At 36.8% G+C, this 10,767-nt stretch overlaps 1 protein-coding gene across 1 annotated transcript in view; it reads left to right on the top strand.

Moving 5' to 3' along the window:
• Positions 1–10,767, top strand: part of LOC137631065 (probable peptidoglycan muropeptide transporter SLC46) — a 117,815-nt gene that overhangs the window by 52,496 nt on the left and 54,552 nt on the right. The window lies entirely within an intron of this gene.

The following is a 10,767-nucleotide window of genomic DNA, read 5'->3' as shown; positions in this document are numbered from 1 at the left end:
TTAAAGTCAAGCTGTCTTCCAGTTTGTTCTAATATGATATTTGTAAATAATTTATATATTATGGAGAGTAAACTTATTTGGCGGTACTTTTTCAGGCCTTGTGTCAGCTTTTTTTGTGAATTAATATAATGATAAAAGTTTTTCCAACCTGTAGGTATAGTGTATTTGGCCAGATATTTTACGTAAAGTTCAGCGAGTTTTACTACTATGAAATCTCCATTTATTATTAAATCAATTATTAGTCTATCGTCTGCTCCTGTACCTCTTTTCATGCCTTTTAATGCTTTCTTTACTTTTCCTACTGTTGTTACGTTTGGTACCGGCCCAGGTGTTTCATAAATTCTATTGGTAAAGTTATTTCTTATATCGATATTGTGTAGCATTGTATACAAATCCTCTCCAATATTTATCACTCCATCTATCAGCTCAACAACAAGTTTCCACGCTGATATTTATTAGTTACAAAGATAAACAAACACAGTACAGTCTAATTTGGAAATTAGATAAAAACATAGGCAGACACACAAGTTTCCCTTCATTTTGTAAATAGAGATATATAAACGAAAGATACCTAAACCTCATTTAAGAGACTCCATGACAGGTATACCTAGTCCATGGGCTGACATAAAATGAAGGCTAATCAAACACCGAGGTAAAAATAACAAGTTTGTGTAAAACTGACTTCTTGGTTGTGTATCTTGTGCCAGTTTCCTGTGGCAGTGTTTACGGGGTAAAGCCTGGTTGGTGATCCCTTATTTTCTTTGATTCGGAGGGGATTTGTGAAGGTAATAAGCTAGATATGTTTATGTATTTATGTATCCCTCGTTTATTTCATATTAATTAACATTAGCCTATACATCTATGCGTAATTATATTTGTATGTATCTTCCTAACCTTATTATTATTATTATTATTATTATTATTATTATTATTATTAATTGCTAAGCTACAACCCTAGTTGGAAAAGCAGGACGCTATAAGCCCAAGGGCTGCAGCGGTGGAAAATAGCCCAGTGAGAAAAAGAAATAAGGTAATATATAAACCATATTAAAAGTAGTGAATGAACGTGATAAGTTCACATAAGTGTGAAATTCTAAATGTTACAATATTTGTATTTTCCTATACGATCGGATAGAGCTGAAAAATGTGTATCTCTAAGTGGTATGGATTTCAGTGCCATGATATTGTTAAATAAATAACACGCCGGATAATAATTTTCGCTATATATACATTTGAATATCTGGTTGCCTTTAAGAATTACTACTTTATAATACGTACGTCAGTAACCAAATATTTTGCTTGCCCAAGTCTAAATTCAAGCACACACTTCTATCAATGCTCTCATTCACTTGTTATTTTAAAATGGTTTACGGGACTACCTCCATGTGTGAACTTAATTTTCCAAAGCTTTAGTACTATCCCTCTCTCTCTCTCTCTCTCTCTCTCTCTCTCTCTCTCTCTCTCTCTCTCTCTCTCTCTCTCTCTCTAATTACTCATATTCATGCTGTTGTAATTTAGTTATTTATCTTTAGTAGTTTATAATTTACTTCTGATTATTTTCCCTTAACTTTGAAGTTATCTCTATTGGCGTCGTAGGCATAAGACTATTTTTAGTAGCATTTCTCCCTAACCGGTTATGGTTGTACCATAGTACGTAAAGATATTAATGATAAAGCGTGAAAATTAAATTTATCAGAATTGCCATAACAATTGTCCGGAAGAAATAGATTTGGAGTTGTCACCACCTAGGCCGTGGTTCACCTACGAACTGGAAGCCCCGAAAAGCTCAGTGCACAGATTAAGCTGGGACTTTCAGATATTTTTATATGCCTTATCTTCTGCGTTATTTACGCATTTTTTTTTATTGGCCTCTCCTAGATACCCTCCTTAATCATCTATGCATTTGTAGCTTTCGTTCTCCTCTCCATTTTTCCCGTATAGCCAAGTTTTCCAAATCATTTATGATAACTAGGCTTACATACCTGAAAAAAAAGTTTACTCCTGATAGCTTTCAACATTCAGTTTTTGTCCCTTTTTTCTAAGAGAATCGTGGATTCTCTCTCTCTCTCTCTCTCTCTCTCTCTCTCTCTCTCTCTCTCTCTCTCTCTCTCTCTCTCTCTCATTAATCGCCTTCACAAGGTCAGACATTTTTGCTGACGCAGTTCCAGTATCTTTCATCATCTTACGAAATCTGTAACGATTTTTATCCATTCAGAAACGTAGACCAAAACGTGTGTTACAGTACGTTTCTTCATTCCCTGTACAATACGCGTATCCATTCCCTGGCGTTGAGGGTTAAAGGTAAAACAAGATCTGCTTTTAGTCAGAAGATAGAATTGAACGGCGATGAATTTGTCTGCTGAAATCCCATGCAATAAGATGACTTCTGACTTTAAAGTAGTGTTGCCAAGTGTAAGGACTTTTCTCATCGTCTCTAAGAGCAAATTGCCTAATATCTAGATGAAGATTATAGTAGGCAACACTGCTCGATTTATTCTGATTAATTTTGTCACTGTCCTTGATTTAGACTATTATGTGATCTTACTGGAAGGTTTGCTTTAAACCTCTACTTTATGAGGCCTTTTTTAAATTGCCATGTTTATGTTTATTAAGAATAATTATCATTATTATTATGAAGGATAATTATCATTATTAAAATTGATTATTATTATTATTATTATTATAAATTATATTATTATTATTATTATTATTATTATTATTATTATTATTATTATTATTATTTAAGTGACGAGAAGCCTTGAAGTGGTGTTTTGAGATTTCCATTCTCATCGCCATCCCCAAACTACTGATGCGTCATATCCGTCATCCCAATGATTTCTTAGGCTAGTATCTTCGTCCACTAAAATATCCTTCCCCAATCCTTTTTCAATTTATCACCCCCCCCCCCCCCCATCTAATACCTCTAATAGGTTTAGCCAATCCCTCTTAACCTCATCTCCTTTATTCATCCTTGCCACACAATATCCCAGTGTAGACTTATGTTAGGTACCTTTCTTCATTTCTAAGCTTCTGACTTTGACTTTGTTTCTTAATTCTCCCAGCTTTTTCCTCTTTCCTGCTTAATTATTATTATTATTATTATTATTATTATTATTATTATTATTATTATTATTATTATTAGCCAAGCTACAAGCCTAGTTGGAAAAGCAAGATGCTATAAGCCCAAGGGCTCCAACAGAAAAAAATAGCCCAGTGAGGAAAGGACATAAGGAAATAAATAAATGATGAGAAAGAATTAACAATAAATTATTCTACTAACAGTAACAACGTCAGAACAGATATGTCACATATAAACTATAAAAAGACTTATGTCAGCCTGTTCAACATAAAAACATTCGCTGCAACTTTGAACTTATGAAGTTCTACTGATTCAACTACCCGATTAGGAAGATCATTCCACATGTTTCTGAATCATACATCATCACAAGTCTGATTATGGTACATTTGATCCTGGTTTTCAAATTTCAGTCCCTCTTAATGAGAGAATGCCTTGAGGAAGTCATTGAGCTTCACCAAGGCATATCATTCCCCTGCTGAAATTTGGTGACGGGCAAGAGGCCTCTCGAACTTGGGGAGATTGTTCCCCCAGTTCGAATTCAAATTTCTCTCTCTTTCATCTTTTTCTTCCTCTTGATATTACTTCGACCTTCTCCTAATTTTATAAACTTTCTTTCGTGTTGCTGTCCCAACTCTATGAGAAAAATTTCCCTTATTTTATATATATATATATATATATATATATATATATATATATATATATATATATATATATATATATATTTGTCGTGGATGTTTCTACTTCCGTTATTGCTGCCTGCTTCGATGAATGGGAGGTGGTGTCATGGTTGGGAGGTATTTGCATTCAAAGCTATATGTGAGAGGATTGGATGATCTCAGCCATCCCGAAGATGGTTTGGACCTTTTTGGCGGAACTATTCTCAAGTGTTGGGTCTTCGGAATCCAGGGGGATCCAATGCTTGGGGTAGGACTCTTGGCTTTTGGCCGGAAGCCTATCATTATAGATATGGGAAGGATGATTCCATAGTTTCTTGGTCTCGGTCCTAACTGGCTGATTCAGCTTACACTGTGCTTCTATATCTGTTTTGGTGTTATCCTTTGGGTAGGGTATGGAGTGGACCATCTGGAAAGTATACTCTGTGTCGATAGTGGAGAAGGCAAATTTCCTATCTGACGTATGGTGCCTCAATATTCTCGAACAGGTAAACCTAACAAATCAACCCCTATCCCAACCCCTGCGTGTTGGATTTTTCAAATAACGAACCCCCATCCCCTGGATACGCTGACTCTTCCCTGGCATTGTTGACAACCTCTGCTAATTTAATTAAGGAAAATTCTGTTGACTACCTTGGAATTAAAAAAAGACCACTCTACTGATGTTAGAAAATCTAGTAATTTGGGTAACACAAGGAAACTGCGAATCCTTCATGTTACCCAAATTCCACTAGAGACAAACTATGGTGATATATATAGAGCATTTGAGTGCTATGGATTGATAAAGGAAATAAGGATGATACTTGGAGATGAAAAATGGGACTCATGGATATCTTGTGATAGTCATGACGAATCGTTTGATGCCGTTTGTAATATTAGTAATACTGAAATTAATAACTTGAACATCATGGGAGCTCTTTGTGATAAGGTCCCAAAGGAATTGGATGTATACAAACCTGCTGATTGGTTTGAAAAAGACGTAAATGTACCCATGCCTTCACAAAGAAAGCCAAAACCATCAATGTGTCTTGTAGCTGAACCTAAAGGGATAATAGGGAATTATTTTAAAACATGTAAGTTGATTCAGAAAAAAAGTTGGAACCATTGCACCTGGTGATATATCTCAATTTGGGAAAAATTGTTATCTCATCCATGCCAAATTCCCGACGCAGTCTGCAATACTATCTAACTTACAGACAGGCAGTGATGAAATTACATTATAAATGAAACCTCATCTAAATTTTAGTTATGGAAGGGGAGTGGTCTTTAATAAAGGCCTGTACAAATTTACAGAGGAGATACTTTTCATGTATCCACTAAATGAATCGAAAGTGCACAGGGTTCCTGGAACATCGATGATTATACTTAATTTCCAGGATGCTGATGTACCTTTCCATATCGTTATTGAAAATTAATGCATTAAAGTTCGTCCTTTCAAGCAAAAGCCCTTGTAGTGCTTTAATTGTTTTAAATTTGGACACCCATGTAAAGTTTGCCAAAATGAAAAAATGTGTGGTATTTGCTCAAAATCCTATCATGGAGACTGTACACTTGAGGCCAGGTGTTTAAACTGGAATTAGAATCATAAATCAACTGATAGGAGATGCAAACTGTATAAGTTGAAGGAAGCTGCCCTAAACAAATCAAGTTTAGGACACAAGTGTTTATGCAATGTGAAAACACTGATGAATAAATAACTAGCTATGCAAAGGCCTTACAATCAAAAGGAAATTTACCACAAGAGACATCAAACCCACCTAGCACTGCCAGTAATTTTAAGAAAAGAAATACGTCATCTAATAATAAAGTGCTGTATGACGAGGTAAGCATATTGCCTTCTGAGGCTCTGCCACGGTATATTAAAACTGGGACATTGCCCATTTCTGTACAGCCTTCGTCCCCCATTACCAACAATACTACTAACCTCTCTCAGGCTATGTCCTTGCCTGATTTGATGGAGATTCCACCTGAAACCAAATTACCAAGTGCACCTGTATTGGGAAGGTGCAAACACCTGGCAGCTCACCACCTGTTAATCGAAAAAGAGAGACACCTCCATCTCTCTCGCCCCCTTCCATAAGAAATATCAAAGTTATGACGTCAAATAAATATGATGTTTTGTCTGTTGATGTTTCTGATCAACTGGAAGTCAATTTGAATAAATCAGAAATTCAAGTTGAGGTCCACCATCCCCACAACAATTAGATTAAAAAGACAAAAAGATAATCATGAATGCAAATCCCAAGGTATCAAGACCCTCTTTAATAAAACCACCTGGAAATAGTGTTAGATCAAAATCTGCTAATGGGAAGACTTCATCTTAGGGGTCTACCAAAATATAAACCATAGTTTTTTCCTCCATTTTGCAATGGAATTGTCAGGGTTTAAGGGCCAAATATGAAGAAATTATGCTCCTCATTCATGAGCATTCCCCCATAATTATATGTCTACAGGAGAGAAAACTTGATCATAATACTCCTTGTCCTCGAAAATATAATAGTTATAGGACACCATGGCGGAAGTCTCATAATCGTCATCGAGATGTTCTCCAAATATCTTTGTCTATTCGTACACCTTTGCAGGCAGTGGTTGTACAGATTGGTATAGGGAGAAACTATACAATTTGTTCTCTGTACTTGCCTCCAAATGATAAAACTTTGTATGATAATTTAGTAAAGGTGATTCAACAACTCCCTCAACCTTTTCTTTTACTGGGACATTTAAATGATAGACATCCTTTGTGGGGTGATGATTTAGCAAACACGAGGGGAACTATCATATCATTAATTGTGGAAAATGAAGATGTGGGACTCCTTAATACAGGAGAGCTCACACATTTTCATGTCCAGACAGGTACCTTGTCATGTATTGACCTATCAATCGTAAGCTCTAATTGCCTTCTCGATTTTGATTGGAGGACATTAGATGATTGGCATACTAGTGATCATGCACCAATCATTATAAACACCAACAAAGGTCCGCCTTTACAAAGATCGCCACGATGGAATCTTGACAAGGTGGACTGGAATAAATTTTGTGAGTTAAGCAAATTTGAAGGGGATGCAGAACAGTATGAAAATATTGATGATGATATAGATTTACTGAATGAAACTCTCCATACAGCAGGAGTCAATTCAATTCCCAAAACAGCAGGGTTATTCATACGATGACCAGTCCCCTGGTGGTTCTTAGAACTAACTACCCTGCACAGAGCCACAAGAAGATCTCAAACTCGATTGCGCAGACGCTGTACTGAGGAGAATTTAATTATATACAAGAAATGTAGAGCACAGTTCCGTCGTGCCATGAAAGAAGGTAGGCGACACTCATGGGTGTCTTTAGTTTCCTCTATTACCTGTAGAACACCACCATCTTCTGTGTGGAGGAAAGTAAAAAGGATAGCAGGTAAATGCACCCCCAACCCACCACCAGTTTGAAGGTGAATGGTCATTATGTGACTGGAGTAACTTAAGTTAGCTATGCCCTGACTGATCATTTCCCAAATGTATCATGCAAGTGTGTAGCATCCCCTGGTCACCAGTATAGGAACATTGAAGCAAAGAAAGTTTTAAATTTTGCAACAGGAATGGAGGAGTCATTCAATTCTCCTTTTACTGAAAGAGAATTTTATTCTGCACTTTCTACTTGTAATGATATAGCCCCTGGACCCGATGGAATTCCATATGCAATGATTAAACATGTACTTGTTAATACCAAGTTATTTATTTTACCCATTATTAATAGAATCTGACATGATCATAGTTATCCAGGTGTTTGGGAAGTAGCCATTATTTTAGCGTTTTTAAAACCAGGTAAGGATACGTTTTTAGCAGCGAGCTATCGACCAATTTTATTGACGTCTTGCTTATGTAAGATCATGGAGTGTTGATACGACTTGAGTCCTCTATTTGTGAAGCCTTTCCTTCCAAACAGCACCATGTAACAATATTTTTTGACCGTGAAAAGGCATATGATTCTGCATTGAGATATGATATACTTAAAACCATTCATAATTTAGGATTATGGTATGACGAGAGCTACCATTGTTCATTCAATCATTTATTTCACATAGATTTTTTCAAGTGAGAGTAGGGGAAGCTCTATCAGAGAGGAAATGTGAGGAAGGAGGAGTTCCCCAGGGTAGCGTGCTAAGTGTAACCCTATTTGCTCTAGCTATTAATGGGATATCCTCAGTAATTCCCCAAGATATTCTCTCAACACTATTTGTAGATGATCTCACCATATCATTTGCTGGAACTAGAATGGCAATGGTTGAGAGAAAATTCCAACTCTCAGTTGACAAAATCATTCAGTGGGCTGATATGAATGGGTTAAAGTTTTCAACAAGCAAAACTACTGCTGTCCATTTTTGTCGTATTCGGGGAGTACACCCAGACCCGGATATATACATTAAAAGTCAACGGATTCCATGTGTAAATGAAGCTAGGTTTTTAGGTTTGATATTTGGTTGTAGGCTTCCATGGGTTCCTCACTTAAAGGAATTAAAAGCTAAATGTCTTGAGACTCTGAATCTTCTAAAAGTATTGTCCCATACATCATGGGGGAAGACTGCAAAACTATTTTAGAATTATACAATGCTTTAATTTTTTCAAAAACTTTATGGCTGTGAAATATACTCCTCAGCCACCCCAAGTCAATTAGAAATTTTACATTCTATACACCATACTGGTATCAGATTGACAACAGGAGCATTTAGAACTTCGCCGATTCCAAGCCTCTTTGTTGATGCCGGATAATTACCATTAGACCTTTACCGAAAGTCTTCTGTTATTCGGTATTGGTTTAGGTTGTAAAGACTTCCTAATTCTTTAGCCTGTTGAACTGCAAGCCTTGTAAGGCACTCAACATATTTTGAATTACAGCCAAAATCCCCTCAACCAAATGGTTTTCGGGTGAAACAATTGATAGACTGTCTTGATACAGTTAGAACTAAGGTGCTTCCATTTAAGGTATTGTCAACGCCTCTGTGAAAATTACCAGAGATATCTTTTTGTAAATATTTTATTGGAGTTAAAAAAAATATGACCGACTTAGAAGCCAGGTCTTGTTTTATGGAACATGTTGCAGAACATAATGAATAAAGTTTTATATATACTGATGGCTCCAAATCTGATGCTGGCGTTGGATTTGGAGTACAGTATATAGTAATGGTATTAATTGTAGAGGTGCACTTCCTCTAACAGCTTTCACATTCACGGCTGCTCTTAAATTCTTTTGCAGCTACTACTTTAACCCTCATCCTCACAGTCTCCCTCTTAGCTTAACGTAGGTTATTTGAGAGTCTTCGCCTGTTTTAGATCTAGACGTATTCTATCTTGTATAGATAACCTATCTCCTCATTGCTTTCTAGATAAAACATTTACCTCCATATATACCAAGCCAAGAGATTCTTTCCTACCCTCTTAATCTTTTCAATATAGTATTAGCCAACAGAAACAGAAAGGAACTAAGTTGTGTTAGCCTCTTGGAAACGTCCCTGTCTCGTAATCTGTTGAATGTGAGTTCGATACCTGCTCATGCTTGATAATTTTTAGTGTCTGCAACCTCAGGGTCCTTGTGAGCTAGGGATGGGGTGGGTGGAGATTTGGCAACCTATAGGTTTACCTGCTGAGTCATCAATAGACATTGCATGGCTCTCTCTGAGTCCTAGCTTGATTGATAGGGGCCTTGGGCGCTGATCATATGTATGTGGTTCCTTGCCTCTGCCATCCATGATCTACCTTTAAATCTGTAAGCGCCGATACTCAAAATAAAGTTGTTAGCACTACTTTCTAAATAACATCATGACAGCCTGTGTCAAGACAGGAATGTGTATTATTATTATTATTATTATTATTATTATTATTGTCTAAGCAACAACTCTAGTTGGAAAAGTAGGATGCTATAAGCCTAAGGGCTCCAACATAGAAAATAGCCCAGTGAGGAAAGCGAATAAGAAACAGGTGGAATAGTGAGTGCACCCTCATGCAAGAGAACTCTAACCTACTAATACAAGAAAGTGGGAGGTCATGGTACAGAGGCTATGGCACTATCCTACACTAGACATGGTTTGATTTTAGAGCGTCCTTCTCCTTGAAGAGCTGCTTACCATAGCTAAAGAATTTCCTCAACCCTAGCAAAAGGAAGGTAGCCACATCTCAGTAGTTCGCCCCTAAGTGAAATTTTTTTTATTCTGATAACTTAGTGTTGTCGGGTGTGTTAGAAAAGAAGGGGATTTGTAAAGAATAGGCTAGACTATTTGGTGTATGTGTAGGCAAGAAAAAATGAGCCGTAACCAGAGGGATCCAATGCAGTACAATCTTGCCAATCAAAGGACCCATAACACTAGCGGTAGTATTTCAACGGATGACTGATGAAAAAAAAAAAAACGGCTCTTAGCGCTTATCTCTTAACTGATTATACTGATTGTGAGTGTGGGCCACTGGGTGAAAAGATTATGATTGAAAATCTGAGCGCTATTACACATCATTTCGACCAACCTGTCTAACTTTTCAGGCGCTCCCCTCTTTCTTAACCGGCAAATTTACCTCCCGTCGTATTCTATTAATTGCTTTCCCTCTGTTTGAAAATATACAGAAGAGCTAGGCACTTTTTCATGCAAGCTGTGTCATTGTAATGACCGTATTAACTGTACAGGTCTTCCTCTATTCAAATGAAACCTTAGTGCTGTTCACCCAGTCGTAGGTACTCAAAATCTATCATCAATGATCGGTTTAAAATCTGTGCTTCTCTGATCTGATGGTTTGCGTCCTCTAGAATTGCCACCCTGCATGACATGTCGCTTTTTGAACTCTCAGGTACCAACACTCTTTCTTCTTTCATTTAGATTGGATTTTATTTTATTCATGTAATTTGGGCAATATAGCCTATACCACACTGAGACCGGGAAGGCCTTTCAGGATGCACCTGGTAAAAAAAAAAAAAATTGTTTCACAGGAAAGTGAAAGGTAAAATAAGTTGGAGATTAAACGTTAACAGGGTAAAACTTTTTTT

The sequence above is a fragment of the Palaemon carinicauda genome, chromosome 39, assembly GCF_036898095.1.
Source record: "Palaemon carinicauda isolate YSFRI2023 chromosome 39, ASM3689809v2, whole genome shotgun sequence".
NCBI lineage: Eukaryota > Metazoa > Arthropoda > Malacostraca > Decapoda > Palaemonidae > Palaemon > Palaemon carinicauda.
The sequence above is the reverse complement of the archived record's forward strand: the minus strand, read 5'-3'. Positions and strand labels throughout refer to the sequence as shown.